Raw genomic sequence first — 20,544 nt, forward strand, 5'->3', positions numbered from 1 at the left:
AGTCAGAGAGACAAGAGAAAGAAAGAGACAGAGAAAAATAAAGACACACAGAGAGAGAGACTGAAAAGGTACAGAGAGAGACACAGAAGAGACCGAGAGAAACAGAGATAGAGAAAGATAGATATAAATTGAGAGAAACAGAGACAGAGAGAAAAAGAGAGGAAGAGTCAGAGAAAGACAGAGACAGGAAAAACAGAGAAGAGAGAGACAGAAACACATATAGAGAGACAGAGAAAGCCAGAGAGAAACATTGACAGAGAGTGAGACAGATAGAAAGAGACAGAAAAAAGACAGAAACAGGGACAGAGAGACACAGTAACAGAATCATTATGTATGACATAGTGGTCATAGAATTTGCCTTTGGTTCTAAAAGACCTGTACTCCAATCCCAGGTGTGGATAAATACTGGCTTTGCATGCAGGACAAAATACTTTACCTCAGAATACTCTATACTGACATGGATTGCTGAAGCAACTTTTCTTTTCCAGGTGTTTTCTATACTAATTAAATTATAGGTACAGTATCTATTATTAACAGTTTCAATAAGCATTCCATTCCTTGGTCAATTTATTTTTATCAGATTCCATTTAAATTAAATGATTGATCTAAATATTTAAGCCAGACAAGACTATCTATATCTATCTATATATATGTGTGTGTGTATATGTATATATAATATACATATATATGTATCTTTTTCTATAGATCTATAGATATAGACAAAACATATATAAAATATTTTTTAGAAAATACTTTCTATCTTTCATTCCTCAAATTAGGTAAAATTATATCTGTTTCCAAGATGTGGACGAGTTAAGCATTTATATATATTTATGTGTGTGTATGTATATATGTATATATACTAACCAAACCTAATAAGTAATTATACATACAAATATGCAAATATACACACACATGTGTAGTAAAACAAACCTGCTTATACAAATATATGTAGCAAAACATCTTCAGTCTTGTCCAACTCTTCCTGTCCCCATTTGTAGTTTTCTTAGAAAAAGATATATCATTTTCTTCTCATTTTACAGATGAAAAACTGAAGCAAATAGGGTTAAGCGACTTGTCCAAAGTCATACAGTCAATAACAGTGTGTATAGATAGTAAAACAAATAAATTTTATGGATGTATTTCCTTTTGGACTTTGAGTATGAATAGGAAAATGTTTAATTCAAGTTATCGCCCTCAAAAATGAAAATATATTTGGTATTATTATATTAAATTTGGTATATATATATATATATATATAAACATTATATATATTATATATAATGTAATATATATTAAAATATATTTGACATATATATGTATATATATACACATATATATGTATATATATATACATACATATATATATATATATATATATATATATATATATATATATATATATATATATATATATATATATATATATATATACCAACTCATAAGGGAGAATTACAGCCAAGCTATGTCTTATGGGTTTGCAGGATTGTGGCTTTAAGAGTGGACAGGATTGTAAGAGTATTCTACTCCAAACCTTTCACTTGACAGATGCAGAAATTGAAGCCCAGAGAGACTGACTAGCCAAAATGACACTAGTGCAAGTCAGCAGTGGCTTTCTGGAAAGACTTGACCCTAGGCAAAATTGTAACAAAACAAAAACACATTTAAAAACTATCAGCATCTTTCTGGTGTTTTTATATGTCTGTAAGTTATAAAACACTACAGTCTCTCAAGAATTAAATTGAGGATCAGTCAAAGAAGAATAGATGTAGTCTGTGTATTATACTGTTACTTTCACAATGCAACAAAAAAGTAAATGAAGTCTCCAGAATACTGGGTCCAGCCTTTGTGGCAAAATTATGGAAGGCCAAGGGAAAGAGCTGTACTTTATAAGAAGATATGAATGAGCTATAGCTTTATAGGAAAGGGAATATTTACTGAGACCTCAGAGCTTTGGAGTGTTTTAAAAGCATTTGAAAAGTGAAAAAGACTCCAATGTTTTCATTTTACATATGAGAAAACTGAGGGACAAAGACTCTTAGATTAACAGAAGTTTATCTACCAGCATAATGATAGAACTGGGTCTTAACCCTATATCTCTTGCTTCCTTTGTCATTCTTCTTTCCATATTGTACTCAGTAGAACAAAGTACTTTAGCACTAAACCAAAAAGCACAAGTACATTGAGTTTATATTGTGAAGAAAATTATATGTGTGTATAGCGAACACAAACACCAGCAAATTTTAAGAAATGGAAGAAGGACAATGTAATTTTTGCCCTGGGAGAAAGAAGACAGAACAATTCTCAATTCAAAATTAATCGAAGATATCTTAACATTAAATACAATGTGTGCCTTATTGCTTCTATTTAGCATTTTAACAAGACAACTAATATGGAAATCATGATAAAAAATTAAATTATTTTAAGGTTGGTTAAGTGCTGATGCTTAAGAGCGATAGGATTTGTTCTTTACAGAATGATAGCTACATCCCTTTTTCATGGCAATTGCATGGAATGGAATGCTTATTGAAACTGTTAAGTGGCCTATGTCTTCCACAAATGAATAAATATTGGAGAAATTGTTCTTGTTATTTTCTGAAACCCCTTGATACACTTTACATGCATTGAATCTAGGCAATACCAAAATAACCAGTTATAGAAGAAAAATTCAGATCAATCAAAATAATGTACAAAAAGATCCTTGCAAACTTAAAATGTTAAAGAAATGTCAGATGAAAATGTTTCAGTTCAATTTTTAAAAAATTGAATTTAATGAAAATGCTGTCAAACTAATGGTTGCATAGCTCTTTTGTCTCTTTCCTTCTTTGTTCCTTCCTCCTTTACCTCCCTTGAGGTCTTCTATTTAGCTTAACATCTACTTGACACCTTCTACTTTATATTAACAATAATAATAATAATTAAGCTTCCATTTACAAACTGTTGTTTAGATATGCAGATATAATATTAGTCAAATCCAAGGGCTAATCAAGCCAGGGTAAATTGGAGTGACACCAAGCAATTTAGCAATATATTCATATGGGGTGAGTAGGTCATTGATATTCCCATCCCCAAGTCTTAACATCTTAAAATGCAAACTAAGTCACAGTGAAGCAGTCTAGGTCTTTCTCCCCAGAGGGAAGAAAACAGACAGAAACAACTCAAGGTCATTGAAGAATCCCTTAGTTTAACCACTGAAGGCACTGTACTAACCAATCTCTGTGGCATTCTTATTTAATTTACTTGCATGAGTTCTGCTTGCCATATTTTGTTGCATTATTAAATGGCTCCAGCTTTCTTGACTGAAAGCAGTGTTCTTAAGAACACAAAACATTGAAGGCCATAATGTTCAAAAATCAATCTCCTTTGTCTAAAGTTCTGAGAACAACGAAAACCTTCGGCACAAATCCCTGTGTGCCAGAATCAAGAAAAGGGGGGGCTTCATATTATGTCATATGTTTGACCTCTTTGAATGCTTTGTTTAAATAAAAATAAATTATAACTACAAATTTTCCTTTGAATACAAACTGCCTCTCATTTAGTCCCTATTTTTGGAATACCTACTGTGTATTCAGAACATATCACTTTAATTTTTATTCATTTTATACTTCAACAACTCAGTGAATCTGTGATCTCATTGGGTGAGACACTTTCCAATGATTCAAGCTACAACATGTCTATGCTTTTCATTCATATTCTTCAATGCTTTCTCTAAATAAAGTTTTGATCATACTTTTATTTTTATATCTCTCTCTCATATTTCCCACTCATTATATCCACCCCAAAGAGATAATTCTTATAACAGAAAAATCTGATGTTAGAAGTCTTCCATCTGTACAAAGAAGCAGGGGGAGGATACCATCATATCTCTTTTTTTGTCTCAATCTCTATCATTATCATTTATTAGCATTTAATTTTAATAATTTTTGTATTGTTTCCATTGAAGTCATCATAGTCATTATGCATATAGAATCATAAAAAGTACTTCCATAAATATTTTGATAGATATAATGTTTCTCTGTTTTAACAAACAGAAAAAGTCAATGACAACTTCCTTTATGTTGGGGGGGGTGTATATGAGGGTATTTGCCTTTAATATATATACACAGATCTATGTATATAAAGATATACAATTACATATATATTGCATATATACAAACATATATATATATATATATATATATATATATATATATATATATATATATAGGTAGATATATATATATATATACATACATACATATGGATGAATTAATCCATCTCTCTTTGCAATTCCAAAATAGTTTCTAGATTGTTTGGTAAAATTCACAGTTCCTCATGAAATGCATTAGTGTGCTTATTATTCTAACCCTTCCAAAATTGATTATTCTCATTTTTTCTTATTTTCTCAAACTATCTGAATGTGAGGCAAAATCTGAGGATCATTTTGCCTTGCAATCCTCTTATTATTTCAGGTTTGGAGTATTCTTTCATATAATTATTAAAACTGATTCATTCTTATGATTTATTTGACAATGCCTCTATAAGGGAATGGTATTTGGTTGTATATTTCTGATAGTTGGCTCTTGATCTTAGATAGCAGAACATTGTCAGAAATATTCATCACAACCTATTGTAGTCGATTTTTTTTCTTATTATATGAGTTGATTTTTAATATTAAATCATTTGTTTTCATATAAATTTTATCAATTTTAATGTCATACATCTTTATCCTTTTAACTGTTTTGATTTATACTTTATAGAGACACGTAAAATGTGTATGACCCACTTTTCTTACAGTGTCTAATGATAAAACTAATTAATATTCAGGCCATACTGTTGTGGCTATTTTGTAAGATCTAATATCAATGAATTATTTGGGTAACAAAATATATTTTTTCATTAAAATAACATTGTTCTCTCTTATGAAAGCAGATAGCCCACCCAATTCACCTTTGTTCTATGTACAGACCATCTAAGAATAATTATGATTTTTAAAAGATACTCAGAGTTCTTCGTAGGATTAGCAGAATTTTGTACCATGCAAAAAGCACTGGAGTTGGAATTGGGAGAGATATGAGTTTGAATATCTTCTCTTGAAATAATTAGCTGTGTGAACCTGGGGCAGTAAAGTAACTGATCTGAGTTTCAGGGTCTTAATATTTTAAATAGGGATAATAATACCAAGGCTGCTCATCTCACCATGATTTTATAAAGATTAAATAAGATAATGTACCTAAAGTGCTTTGTAAATCTTAAAGCACTGGATAAATATATATTGTTGTTCTAGACATAAGGAGGCAAATAATCAACTTAAAACTAGAAAATGCTCTTAACTAGCAAAATACTCATTACATAATAGGGATTCAATGAATACTTATTGAAACAATTTTAGATCCTAGAAAGCAGCACAATATATAAACACACAAAGATTAATTTCTTCAGAAATATGTACACACAATTTATTGCACATCTGGATACATAATCTTTACATACAGAGAAGTTCATGAAAATGTGAAATTAAAATAGTGATTTTAAGTAATTTAAAGAACCAAAGACTCTAGTATTTGAAATGCATTTCCAAGTTTTTAGAATATAGATCTGAATAGAAATCCTCTTTAATATGTAGCCAGTAGAAGCTTAACAAATCTCCATTTGAAGACAAAGTTGAAACAATCTATTTCATTTGGGGCACAGTAATTATTAAAATTGTATCTGCAGCTTTCACCTTTGTGTCTACTTCGAGCTTCTGAATTGCAACACAACTGATGTATCTTTCAAATGAAAGACCATGAGATATTTATTCTCATGCTGTTATTATAGAAAGATATGTTGCCTCCCTAGCCATATTTTCTTTGCCCCACCCCACAAAACCAGTTTTAAAAATTCACATATAATATGGTTTCCAGCTCTTCCACCATTTTGTTTTCTCTTCTCTAAAGTTGCTCCAATTTGTTGATGTCCTTAAACTGTGATGCCCACAATTGCATATACTTTTGGTGTTTTCTTCCTTCTTCTGTTCTGTGCTTGAAATCATGTTTCTATTGATTCATCAAACTTTGTTGTAACTTTTTTTTTTTTTTTTGTCTAACAGACTGTTGTATTAAATTGAATACCCAGTTTATTAAAACCTGAAAATATTATTCAGGTGATCCTTTTTTCCTCTCTCATTTTGTATTTTTAGGATTGAAGATTTAGAGCTGAAAGGGACTATCTAACAGAAATCTCCTATTTTGTAGATGAAAATGAGTTTGAGAACCTTTAAGTGATTTGCTAAGGATCTCATAGATAATGTCAGAGTTAGGATTTGAATCTAGGTCTGTCTTTCTGAATCCAGGTCTAGCACTTAATCCACTATAATATTGTAATGTTCTGTTGTCTCCCAAAACTGCCGATTGCTCTCTGGGAGATCTGCTGTCTCAACTCAATCTCTCTGCCAGATTCTTCTTCCTGTAGAGAGCCATCCCAACTCTGACCTAGAATAGAGACTCCTCCTACCCCGGAGTGCCACCCTCTTCTATCCTCCCAGAGAATGGGCGTGGAATAACACAAGGGCTGTGGGAAAATTACTTCTACCAATAAACTTGCTCCTTTTAAACATTAAGCTCCTCCCCAGAAGTTCAAAGGGCTAAAACTCCCCTTAAAGGCCTGACCTAGAGAATTGTTAAGTACAGACTTAGTACTTAGTAAGAACCTAATATCTCATTAGCACTTAGTAAGAATCTAACATAATATGATACCTCTCTCTGAGTTTATTGCTATTTTTTCAACCATATGTGAAAATATTCAGTCCATTATTTTAGCCTGTCAAAATATATTTGAACCTTATTTCCTAAAACACATTAGCTACATATTCTTTCCAGTTTTGTGACACATACAGGTTTTATAAGCAAACTATCTATGGCTTTTTCAAATTCATTTATAATAAACCTTAAACAAAATAAAACCAAGGACATGGATCTTCAGTAGCCTTTTTATGGGTAGAAACATAAAATAGCTTTTAGTTTGCATTTCAACAAAAAGTCTATTCCTCATTGTGAAAAGAAATGAATTGTTAACACTTTTCTTAACTTTTAGAAACCTGAAAGTGCTAGAGGTCTTTTTTGTTGTTTTATATTTTTATTCTCTCAATAGGATTATAAAATAAGTTTGACATGAATTGTCCTGAGATTTCATGGAGAGGTGGAGAGGGTGGAGGAGTTATAGATTTAGAACAGTCAGTAAATTAACAAGCTTTTGTAAAATATTTAATATGAGCCAGACACTATACTAACTTGTGGGAAGACATCATTGAACTCAACTACCTCATTTTACAAATGAAGAAACAGGAATCCAGAGAGATTATTCACTTAACAAAGGCTATAAAAGTAGTAAGTGATGAAGATGAGATTCCATTCCAGTTAAAAACTAATTTAAAATGTAAATGGATTTGGGAAAAGTTTTTGACAAGATTCATTAGTTTCCCAAGGTTTTGGGACCAGATGCACTTTATTGCTCTCCATATACATATCAATGCAAATTGATCTCCATACACAAACACACAGAGACAGAAAGGAAGAGACAGAGATAAACAGAGAGAAATGTTGAGAAAGAGGAAGAAAGAGAGAGAGGGAGAGAGAGAGAGTGAGAGAGAGAGAGAGAGAGAGAGAGAGAGAGAGAGAGAGAGAGACAGAGACAGAGAAAAAGACAGAGAGACAGAGAGAGACAGAGAGAGAGAGAGAGAGAGAGAGAGAGAGAGAGAGAGAGAGAGAGAGAGAGAGAGAGAGAAGAAAGAGAGAGAAGAGAGAAAGAGTAAAAGAGAGAGAGAAATAGAGAGATATTGGAGATTTTTACAGAAATATTCTCTTGAGATGTGATGAAATTACCATTTTCTTGTTACATAATGAAGCGCATTAAAATTTTGAAAAATATTCTTATCCTTCAAAATATACCTTAAAGAAAAAAAATTATATACACAGCAGATTTTCTGGAATATTTATCATTTTCCACAAAGATACATTAGCAGAACTGTCAATATCAGAGTTGAAAAGTGATTGTCAACACAAGGATGGCATACTGTCAGGATGGCATCATTTTTTTCTAGCCACAAAATATCTAATTCAGTAATCATTTATCTTCTTCACTTCTAAACTTATTTTTCCTTTAAATTTCCCTTGAGCTGTTAAGGATATCAGTATCTTCCCAATCAACCAGGAGTAAAATTTAGGAAACATCTCTGACTCTCACTGTCTCTTATCTACCACTTCCATTAAGTTGACAAGTCTTGTTGATTGTTATGTTCACAATATTTTTTATGCCTTCCTTTCCACTCATACTATCAAAGACTAGTTTTGATATTTGCTGTTATAACACCTCCCAACTGGTTTTTCCCTTAGTCTTTTCCCCTCTCAAATTAAACCCACAAATTGCCAAAATAATCTTTCTGAATCATAATTTATGCCCTTCTATCTGATGCAATGAACAGGGAGCCAGCTGTTGGGCCAAGAGGACCTGAATTCAAACTGTTCCTCAAACACTTACTTAACTATATGACTTGGGGAAGTCATTTAATCCTGGAGAAAAAAAGTGGCAAACTACTCCAGTATCTTTTCCTCTGGTAACTTTTTCAATAAAACCCCAAATGAGATCATAGAGATTTGGATATGACCGAAAAAACTCAACATCACCAAAAACAAACAAACAAACAAACAAACAAAAAACATAATTTTGATCATGTAACTCTCCTGCTCAAGAATTTTTAATGACTCATTTTAAAATTTAAAATTTTAGAATTTTAAAAAATTTTAAATTAAAAATAAAATCTGACACCAGTCTACTGTATTTCAAAAATTTTCCCCTTTCAAATTACTTTTCCTTCTTGCTGGTTTCCTTTGCTCAAATTCAACAAATTATTTCCTGTCTTTATACCTCCTTGGAACCCATAATGCACTCCTTCTTCATTTCTACATTTCACTATCCTTAACTTTCTTCAAAGTTCAGTTAACTTAATCCCTGGCCCAAGGATCCTATTCTAATTTACTCAACTAAAATTGTTCTCTCCCTATTTAAATATTCTTGTTTTTTTTTTTTTTTTCTGTCTCCTTTATTCCTTAACTTGTGGGCTACTTACCTATGCACATATATTAATTTTATTCCCAGTAGAATGTAAGCTCATTGAATCAAACCTCCATTATTTTGACCTTCATATATCAAATGTCTTATATATAGTAGAAGTTTTATTGTTATTTTTTTTAAATGGATGCCTGTATTTAAATAGGGGAGTAAATAGTTTATAGATTTAAATAGTCAAGTATTTAACTAACAATCTCACATTTCTTTTAAAGATCTTTCTTAAGGTTATTAAAATGTAAAAATATCTAACCATTTCAAAAGCATACTTTGTGCTTAATGATCAGGACAAATTTCCTTTTAATGAACATTTTTTGTAGATTTTGTTTTGTTTTGTTTTGTTTTCTGGGAGGGAAGACTGAGAAATTATAGAGATAGATAACAAAGTTTAAATTAAATGTGTTTTTTCTGAAGAAAAAAAAAAGAATACAGTTAAAATGCCTTGGTTTGGGTCCCTGTTTTGATAATTACTAGTTGGGAGATAGTGAGCAAATAATTTTGTTTTTTCTGTATCTGTTCCTGATATTAACAAATGTAAGTAATCATTTTCAATTACCTATTTATGCATTTTGTTAAAAAAATAATTTTATAATCTCTAAGCAGTTTTACAAGTAAGAAATATTAAATTCTTTTTTTTTTAAATTCATTTTTCCAAATTATCCCCTCCCCCCTCCACTCCCTCCCTCCATGGCAGGTAATCCCATATATTTTACATGTGTTACAATATAACCTAGATACAATATATGTGTGTAAATACCATTTTCTTGTTGTACATTAATTATTAGCTTCCGAAGGTATAAGTAACCTGGGTAGATAGACAGTAGTGCTAACAATTTACATTCACTTCCCAGTGTTTCTTCTCTGGGTGTAGTTATTTCTGTCCATCATTGATCAACTGGAAGTGAGTTGGATCTTCTTTATGTTGAAGATTTCCACTTCCATCAGAATACATCCTCATACAGTATTGTTGTTGAAGTGTACAGCGATCTTCTGGTTCTGCTCATTTCACTCAGCATCAGTTGATGTAAGTCTCTCCAGGCCTTTCTGTATTCCTCCTGCTGGTCATTTCTTACAGAGCAATAATATTCCATAACCTTCATATACCACAATTTACCCAACCATTCTCCAATTGATGGACATCCATTCAACTTCCAGTTTCTAGCTACAACAAAAAGGGCTGCCACAAACATTTTGGCACATACAGGTCCCTTTCCACTCTTTAGTATTTCTTTGGGATATAATTCCAATAACAGCAATGCTGGGTCAAAGGGTATGCACAGTTTGACAATTTTTTGGGCATAGTTCCAAATTGCTCTCCAGAATGGCTGTATTCTTTCACAACTCCACCAACAATATATCAGTGTCCCAGTTTTCCCACATCCCCTCCAACATTCATCATTATTTGTTCCTGTCATCTTAGCCAATCTGACAGGCGTATAGTGGTATCTCAGAGTGGTCTTAATTTGCATTTCTCTGATCAGTAGTGATTTGGAACACTCTTTCATATGAGTGGAAATAGTTTCAATTTCATCATCTGAGAATTGTCTGTTCATATCCCTTGACCATTTATCAATTGGAGAATGGTTTGATTTCTTATAAATCAGAGTCAGTTCTCTATATATTTTGGAAATGAGACCTTTGTCAGAACCTTTCCTTTTAAAAATATTTTCCCAATTTGTTACTTCCCTTCTAATCTTGTTTGCATTACTACTGTTTGTACAGAAACTTTTTAGTTTGATGTAATCAAAATCTTCTATTTTGTGATCAATAATGATCTCTAGTTCTCCTCTGGTTATAAATTCCTTCCTCCTCCACAGGTCTGAGAGGTAGACTATTCTCTGTTCCTCTAATCTATTTATGATCTCATTCTTTATGCCTAAATCATGGACCCATTTTGATCTTATCTTGGTATATGGTGTTAAGTGTGGGTCCATATCTAATTTCTGCCATACTAATTTCCAGTTTTCCCAACAGTTTCTTCCGAATAATGAATTTTTGTCCCTAATGTTGGTATCTTTGGGTTTGTCAAAGATTAGATTGCTATAGATGTACCCTTTTTTGTCCTTTGTATCTAATCTGTTCCACTGATCTACCGTTCTATTTCTTAGCCAGTACCAAATGGTTTTGGTGACTGCTGCTATATAATACAGCTTTAGATCAGGTACACTTAGACCACCTTCCTCTGACTTTTTTTTCATTAGTTCCCTTGCAATTCTCGACCTTTTATTCTTCCATATGAATTTTGTTGTTATTTTTTCTAGGTCATTAAAATAGTTTCTTGGGAGTCTGATTGGTATAGCACTAAATAAATAGATTAATTTGGGGAGTATTGTCATCTTTATTATATTCGCTCGGCCTATCCAAGAGCACTGAATGTCTTTCCAATTATTTAAATCTGACTTTATTTTTGTGGCAAGTGTTTTGTAATTTAAGAAATATTAAATTCTTTAGTAAAACTGTCCTTCATTCTCAAAGAGAACCAATGACATCACAAGGCTGATGATATCTTGACTTGCTCATGAATTGAAGTGTCAAAAGAAAGGTTAACTATGTTATCAATAAGAGAACAAGCCTTGTTTTTCCTTAGGACAAGTCTACAGGACACCAAAGCTTTTGATCAGTTCTACAAAATGTAAAAAATTATATATTTGTAAATATTTGAATATGGATAGAAACATTTTTCCCATGTAGATGTTAAACTGGAGTTCAGGAACCTTGCTATATGTGAATAAAAGTTAAATAGATAGAGAGATAGATGAATAGATAGATAGATGACATAGATAAATGACAGACAGATGATAGATGGCAGATGATGAATAGATAGATACATAGATAGATAGATAGTACCTGTCTATATCTCCTCATTACAGCATGGTAGTTTACAAAAAATCATTTAATGTTTTTCTTTATTGCTCCATTTTTTTCTCCATTTTCCATTAGTTATTTAGTATTATTAAATTAAATGTGATTTTCCAAAAAATAAATAAATAAATAACAAAACAAAAACAAAAACAAAAAATTAACAAAGAATATAGTTAAAATGCCTCATTTTGGGTTTTGATAGTTACTAGTTGGGAAATAGTGAGCAAATAATTTTGTCTTTTCTGTATCTGTTTCTGATATTAACAAATGTAAATAATCATTTTAATTACCTACTTTATGCAAATATTTCAAATTGACTAGTTATTTAGTATTATGCAAACCCAACCTTAATGCAAAGCCTTGTGACGAAGGAAAGAGTAATAAAAATAGGAGGAACATTAATAAATCAGTGGCAGTCTTTCCACACTTATAAATAACAAACATTGTTAGCAAGTGAATAATAGAGGGCATTAACTATATAGTAATCAGGTAGTTTAACGATATTTTTGATGTTACTTTGGGCACAAAGTACTAATGGAATTTTCTACACCCTCAGGAGAAAGGAATCTCTCCAGTAAGAGGCTACATTTCACACATTTCCAAAACAGTATTAAATGATGTGAATTTGAAAAGATTCAGTTGTGGTTGATGGTGAAAAAACTTCCATGTACTGTTTCTTCATTAAAATACTATAGAAAAAGGAGATTATCCTATTAGAATCTGACTTTTGTCAAATGAAAAGGCATTAGAAAACAGAGGAAGGTAAGAACAGAAATAAAAGTCAATAAATGGAAATGGAGATACAAAAACTACCTTCGGGGCAATAAAGAAGTGTTTGTTAGCTAGTGTTTCAACCTGGAAAGGAAAATAAGGCAAAGCTTTCTCAAAAAGTCAATTTTGCTCAAGGTGAGCAAATGAGGCTTTCACATCAGAATTCATTGATGTAGTCACAATATTTGACAGTGACCATTATTGGTTAAGATAACAGAGTTATTTAATAAAATTATATTAGGAACTTTTAGTAAGCATCTCAGAAATTTACTTGAGAGACTGTTCTTGTAAGTGAAGAACAATTTTTTTTTTTTTTTAAATCAAGCATGCTAACACAATCCAATAAAAAAAATTTAGGCTCCTACTATTTGTCAAGAATTATGCAAAGCAATGAGAATACCATTAATAAAAAGAAAACTGGTCCTTGCACTTCAAGGAATCTGCAATCTAAAGGAGAATAGAACATATGAAAAGAGGAAAGAAGGGTAAAAATGCATGAGTAGGGATACAGAATGGTATCTCTTTCCATAGAGCAGAAACCAGATAGGGCAGTAAAATCCCTGTGGAATGATGTGTGTTTAATATCTGCCTTCTATAAAAGAAGACATTGGAAGGAGTTTGATACTTTGTCCTCCAAACAAAGAGAAAAGGAGAGTTTGAAGGAATCAAATTTATTTTTTAATGGAAATAGTTTGCTTAACTTCTCATGTGGTTTCTTTTTTAAAATGTTTTTTAAAATTTCTTCAACATTAATCCTCGCAAAGCCTTGTGTTCCAATCCTCCCCTCTTCCCCCACCCCTCCCCTAGATGACAAGTAGTCCATTCTAAGTTAAACTTGGTAGAAATATATGTTAAATCCAATATATGCATACATATTTATACAATTATCTTGCTGAACAAGAAAAATCAAATTAAACCAGAAATAAATGAAAAAGAAAATAAAGTGCAAACAAACTTGTGAGCCACACTCAGTTCCCACAGTCCTCTGTCTGGGGATAGATGGCTCTCTTCATTACAAGTGCATTGGAACTTGTTTGAACCTTCTCATTGTTAAAGAGAACCAAGTCCATCACAATTGATCAAGTATTCATGCTGTTGCCCTGTATAATGATCTCCTTGTTCTGCTCATTTCACTCAGCATAAGTTCATGTAATTCTCTCCAGCCTCTCTGAAATCATCCTACTGATCATTTCTAACAGAATAATAATATTCCATAACAAGGAATCAAATTTCATCAGGTATTAAATTAGTAGTTTGGTGCTAAGTATAGAAGTGAGAAACACATCTGGAGAAGAGCATCTTGTTCAATGGAGTTGAGAGCAGGCAGGATAGCAGATCCAAAGTGCATTGTTTAAATGAGTATAACTTTTGACTTATATTTTCTGGAATCTATTGAAATTATGTGTAGATTTCTGCAATCAATCTAAATAAATAAATGCTGCCATGTTATTTCTAATAGGAAATATGTTTGAGTATATTTAAAATAGAAAAGGGAAATTTGCATTCAGCATATTTTTCTCTGTGCATGTAAACTGTCATGTTTAGTATATATTTGCATAAAAGAGTAAATGCACATACAGTATGCTTGAATTTATGTTATATATAAATATGTATGTATGTATGTATACAACTATATGTATATATAGTTTATATTCAAAATCCTTTCAGTCTGGCAATGCCTGCCTAAGCATGTATTCTGTGAGCATAGTGTTTTTTAGCAGTAGCAAAAAAAACCCAAAAATCAATAATAATATCCAAAATTGGTTTAGTACTTTTAAATTTACAAAGTGTTTTATATTTTTTCTTTTTTGAGCTTGACAACAGCATAGTTCCACAAGCTAAGTACTATTATTATCAATATTTTACAAATGAGGAAACAGAGGCTGAGAGGGGTTAAAGTGTTGTTTAGAATTGTGTATAGTCTTGTCTATTAGGAAGTTTTCTGAGGCATAATTTTATCTCAAGTAGTTGCTCCCAAGACTCATGATAGCTCTAGCTTTCTCAGTCCACGGTCAGTCATTTCTATTCTGCTTTTAGATTGTGGACAGGGAGGGAGAAGAGGAGGAGAGACAGACAGAGAGAGAAAGAGAGAGAGAAAGAAGAGTTAGAGAGAGAAAGAGAAAAGGAGGTAGGGATGGAGAAAGGGAGGGAGGGAGGGAGACACAGAGAGAGCAACAGATGCATAGAGAAGGGGAAGAAGGGAGGGAAATGAGGAGGAAGAAAAAGAGACAGGCAGACAGACAGAGAAACTTTTAAAATATGAATAATAAGTTCACTAAATTGATAAATTCATTCCATTGATAGATAAGGATTGGGAAATATTTTTTTTGTATTAACTGAGAAGCACCTCTCTCTCTCTCTCTCTCTCTCTCACCCTCCCACATATACCAGCTGGTTATATTGAATATTTCTGTGTCCCCTTTTATGTCTCCAGTTAAGTATAATGAAATTTTGGCATTGTTATATATGTTTGAATGGGAGTTTTCATTGTTCACTCATGTTTAATAATATATATCACTGTTTTGGCTTAATTGTGTAAGAAATGAGAGACAAATTTTGACATGAATCATTTGATTATTTTTAAGATTCTGAGACATTCTTAGAGGAGTCTTAGAAAAAATAGAACACAACCTTGGAAAGCCCATAGGATTTTATTTCTCAAAAATCTATCATTGGGAATTAATATTATTATTAGATCCTTGTTATCAATATTGCTTGAGAGGCTAAATGACATAGTAGACAGAGTGGATCTGGAGTTGGAAAGAATTTTGCTTTAAATCCCAACTCACATACTTACTAGGTTTATGACACTAGATAAATCCCATTACATTCTTGAGTCAGTTTTCTCTTTAGCAATGTGAGAAAAGTAATAATAACACCTCCCTACTAGTATATAATGAGCATCAAATGATGTATTACATGTAAAGAATCATATAAATAGTTATCAATATGGTTTATAACTCCATACTCATAATTGCTGAATTTTCTTAGGAAGGTTTTCATTTTTCCATTTAAATCCTGAACTCCTTGTTGACTTATAGTCTATTCAGTTTATTACTGATCATAAACTGACATACTTTTCTTTAATTGATCTACGAAGGTAAGTATGTCTCTAAGAGCAGAGATCATGTGTGTATGTGTAGATAATGAAGAAATAATGAAGACCTTGAAAAAGTGATTATTTACAAAAAGCAGATTAGAAAATATTTTATACACAAAACACAAATATACACACAATGTAGTTCCTGTTCTAAAGAAACTTATAGACATGTTTCCTACATTTTTACCTATTATATATATATATATATATATATATATATATATATATAAAACATCTATATATAAAAGGAAGAGAACAATATATAAAATATGGTATACAAATATATATATATGTATGTGTGTGTGTGTGTGTGTAGGTAGAAAGACAGATACATACACATATATATTTAAAAATAAGATCTATGATTTCATCAGAATAAGGAGCTCTGAGTGAAAAACTAACTTCAACAATGGAGACACATTTTTCTCCCTTTTTGATCTGACTTTTCTTGTGCAGCATAATTGTGGATATATATATGAATTGCACATGTTTAATATAAATTGGATTATTTATCATTTAGGGGAGGGACTAGGGGAAAGGAGGGGAAAATTTGAAAAACAAAGTTTTGCAAAGGTGAATGTTGGAAACTAATTTCACATATATATATGTAACGCTTCACAACTTTGCATGTCATCCTTGCACAGGGACCGTCCTAATCTTCTCTGTATCATTCCAATTTTAGTATATGTACTGCTGAAGCAAGCACAATTTTATATCCATTTTGAAAAATAAAAACCTAATTTTTTAAATGGAGATATGTCTCTGGTCTGCAGGGGGCACTAAGAGTTTAAATGACCTATATGCTCAGTATCTCACAGATGATATCTGTCAAAGATTGGTCTTGAACCTAAATCTTCCTATGTCAGGCTGTTTCCCTGTTTTCCCTTTCCAACTGTCTTTTTTTTTTTTTTTTTTTTTGTTATACTATCTATTCACATTATAATTTAAACTCCTTGAAAATAGGAGTGGTCTTTATTGATGTCCTGGCATTTATCACAATGCCTGATACATAATAAACCCTTCCTTAATGAATGTTTTTTCTACCTAGGGTTTTATGATGTCTTTTTTTTTTCTCTTGAGAGGAAGATGTAATGGGGGAATAATTGATATATTAAGTATAATCAAATAGCGATGCTTTGTATTACATGCAACCAAATAGAAATCATGCCTTCTTACTTGATTTTGTCCTTTTCCTACTCATTCTTTCCTTACATTTTGATTTGTTTTATTTTCCTTTCCTCTTATACACACACATATATACACCCAAACATATGATTTTAAAATAAAAAAGAAACATTCAAAATTGAAGCAATTGGCATATAATAAAATTAGAGATTCCAATTCCTGATGAAATGGCTTAGATTTAGCACCTGCTAAACAACCAACCTAAGTAATTAATCAAAGATAGCTGCAGTCTTCTAATATTTCTACCACAACAACAGAATTTAAAGTACCTTCCTATTTAGTAACCTTTACATATTATTAATAAGGATTCTAAACAAGACTGAGTCTAACACCAAACCTCTGGAACCAGAGAAGTTTCCTCCAAGTAAAAGGATTCCTTTTTCTATTTCTATGTATTTTCAGCCAACTACCAATGCTGAATGACACAGTTCACACATGAGACAATACAAATTTCTTGATGACAAAAAAAGTTAGGTACAAAAGATAATTTTCTAACATAATGATAAAAAAAAAATAAAAGGAGGGGTGTCATTTGGATCTACTGATTTGCATATATGGAAAATTTTCCAATTACTATACTTCCTTATCTGCTTTCTGTCAACAGTCAGTTTTTCAAGGTCTTCATTATTTCTTCATTATCTACAATTATTTAATGGAAAAATTCACTTAAATAATAAGCTCGATATCTGTGCCAATTTAACATCATCATTAATTTTTTTCTCTTCCTCATTCTTTACCAGAGTCTTTTCTCTTTAGGATCTTTCCCTTGGGTATACTATCTTTGTAAATGCTTTTTCCTATTATCTTCAATGCTTTTATGAACATTAACTCATTCTGCATTAACTTTTAACTTGAATATGTTCATTTAAAGTGATAACTATTATTTCTTTGCAGCCACACTGAAGTCAAGGATCAAGCCACCATCACTGGCTGCAGAAGTAATACTGATGATCAAAGGTAGAGAAGGCTTCATGGTGAAAGTCCAGGATTTGCCCCAATCCTATTCAGCTGATAAAGTCCAATGTTTCTTCTTGAAGTGCAAAATTCAAAATGAGGCGTCAGACATTTGTTCCATCAGTATCTGAGAAGACAGACCAAGTGTGGAAGCATTTGTTGAATTTGAATCAGAAGATGAAGTCAAATTGACAATGAAAAAAAAAGACAAACTAAGGGATATAAATATGTTGTAGTGTTCAAGGTAAACAACATGGAAATGGCCAATTAGTCCTGACATTGCCAATATGGCTCTGTGCACCTTAGGGGACTCCCATTTGGCTATAGCAAGGAAGAAATTGTTTAGTTATGTGTGTTTTTTTTTCCCCCCAGAGTCAGAAATCTTGTCAAATGGGATAATATTGCCAGTACATTTCCAGAGAAGGGGAGGTCTTCATGCAGTTTGCTCTGTGGGAAATAGCTGAAAAGGCTCTAAAGAAAGAGAAGTAAAGAAAAGGGTAGAAGTATGTTGAAATCTTCAAGAGCAACCAAGCAGAAGTTTATACTCAATAGTTCAAGAGCTAATGGCTGTGCAGTGACCAGATGCTTAAGACAGACATGGGGCTAACAGAGGTTATAATAGCATTGAGAAGGGAGATTTGAAAGAATAAAATGAGATGTCTATAGTGGACAGAGTCTCTAAAGATTACAGATATAATGATGGACATGGCTTTGGGTTGGACACATTTGGAAGAGATTTCAGTCACTATTTTTCAGGAATATCTGATCATACATATGGAGATAGTGAATCCACTTTCCAGAATACAAGAGGCAATTGTATGCACAAGAGAGGGATTACCTTACAGAGCTACAGAAAATGATATTAAACTTTCTTCTCACCACTCAACCCTGTTTGAGTGCACACTGAAATTAGATCTGATGGCAGAGTGACTGGAGAAACAGATACTGAATTTGCTGCTCATGAAGATGTCGGGACAGTTATGTCAAAAGACATCTTCTTAAATTCTATAGCAGATGCAACCCGTGTTGCTTATGGTGAATGATGGAGAACATGAGCTTGTCAAACAGGTCCAGTCATCCAGTATCTGAGAAGACAGACCAAGTGTGGAAGCATTTGTTGAATTTGAATCAGAAGATGAAGTCTGTAAGGGCCCTTTAAATGGTCTGCGCCACAGCGCATCATTGAGGCCCGGAAGTAATTTCTGTGGATATTAGGACTGCCTTGTAGGTGGGATCCTGTCCATGTTGAGATAGCTTCGTAATGGGTGACTCTCTCGCTGATTGGCTGTGTGTGTGACCTCACAGGCCCTATGTAAGCCCACTGCAGGCAGCAGGCGCTCTCTTTAACCTGGCACTCTTCACCTTGGCTCCCTAGCCTGGGTGGCCAAGCCAAAATGGATAGCCAAAAGAGGTAAGGAGTTTGGTAGTGAACACGTGGGTCTTCTGACCAGGTGTTCACTCGGGAACCAACAAGTCAGGGCATCAGTCAGGGCATTATGTGAGTAGGTATAATAAAGGATTTTAAGATTACACATGGCTGTTCTTGAGTGCGCTACCGGTTATAAAGCTATAGATTCAAGAGATTTTGACCAGAGACCTTTGAAGGCCTCAGAGGAGGCGAGCCGGGTAGAGTTCACACTGCTAAGCACAGTGGTCAAAGGTACTCTGGTGGGTCTAGGACAGACTAGTAATTGTAACTGCCAGGAGAGCACGTTACAGAAGTCAAATTGGCAATGAAAAAAAAAAAAAAAAAAGACAAACTAAGGGATATAAATATGTTGTAGTGTTCAAGGTAAACAACGTGGAAATGGCCAATTAGTCCTGACATTGCCAATATGGCTCTGTATACCTTAGGGGACTCCCATTTGGCTATAGCAAGGAAGAAATTGTTTAGTTATATGTGTTTTTTTTCCCCCCAGGGTCAGAAATCTTGTCAAATGGGATAATATTGCCAGTACATTTTAAGTATATTATACTGAGTTAAATAATTTTTCATCAAAAAAAGATAAAGTCATAACTAAGCCCTCTCATATTCATTCCCTACCTTCCTATTTACTCTAATTATAGAATAGTGATTATTTGTTTCCATTTTTGTTAAACCATTTTCTTTTCAATGAAATTATATATTTAATTTTATTTGTAATAACTCTAATATGATAAAGTTTCCTTCTTACCTTAAAGATTTCACTACTCTGTCCCCTTATAAATGATTTCATTCTTACAATTTATTTAAAACTAAAGAGCCTTGACAATGTAGTCAGTTAGAATTTTATTTTAAATATTTGAATCTATATTCATTAGAGATAATATTCCTTATTTTGAAATCCTTAAGATAATTTTTGATATGTTAAAATAATTTATCTTCTATAAAAGCTTATTCTTGAATTTATACTATGTTCCTTTATAAGTACAAAAAATAGATCTATTCAAATTGTTTCTAGAGCATGAATTTATAGTGTGATTTAAGTTTTACTGTATCATACTTAAGTACTTTATACATATAGCTCTAGACACTACTTTGTCATATCATCTTCATTTTGATTTTTATGATTTTATTGTTCTAAAGAATTCCTAGCAAACAAACTTTC

The 20,544-nt window shown here is 32.3% G+C and overlaps 1 non-coding gene and 1 pseudogene across 1 annotated transcript; one reads left to right on the forward strand and one right to left on the reverse strand.

Moving 5' to 3' along the window:
- LOC141547258 (heterogeneous nuclear ribonucleoprotein H-like) overlaps positions 1-18,999 on the forward strand; it is a 51,857-nt pseudogene extending 32,858 nt beyond the window's left edge.
- On the reverse strand, positions 16,417-16,523 carry LOC141548130 (U6 spliceosomal RNA). Its single transcript, XR_012483819.1, has one exon. It is a non-coding gene; the product is annotated as a U6 spliceosomal RNA (small nuclear RNA).
- Positions 19,000-20,544: the final 1,545 nt, after the last annotated feature.

This window comes from Sminthopsis crassicaudata, chromosome 6 (genome assembly GCF_048593235.1).
Source record: "Sminthopsis crassicaudata isolate SCR6 chromosome 6, ASM4859323v1, whole genome shotgun sequence".
Classification (NCBI taxonomy): Eukaryota; Metazoa; Chordata; class Mammalia; order Dasyuromorphia; family Dasyuridae; genus Sminthopsis; species Sminthopsis crassicaudata.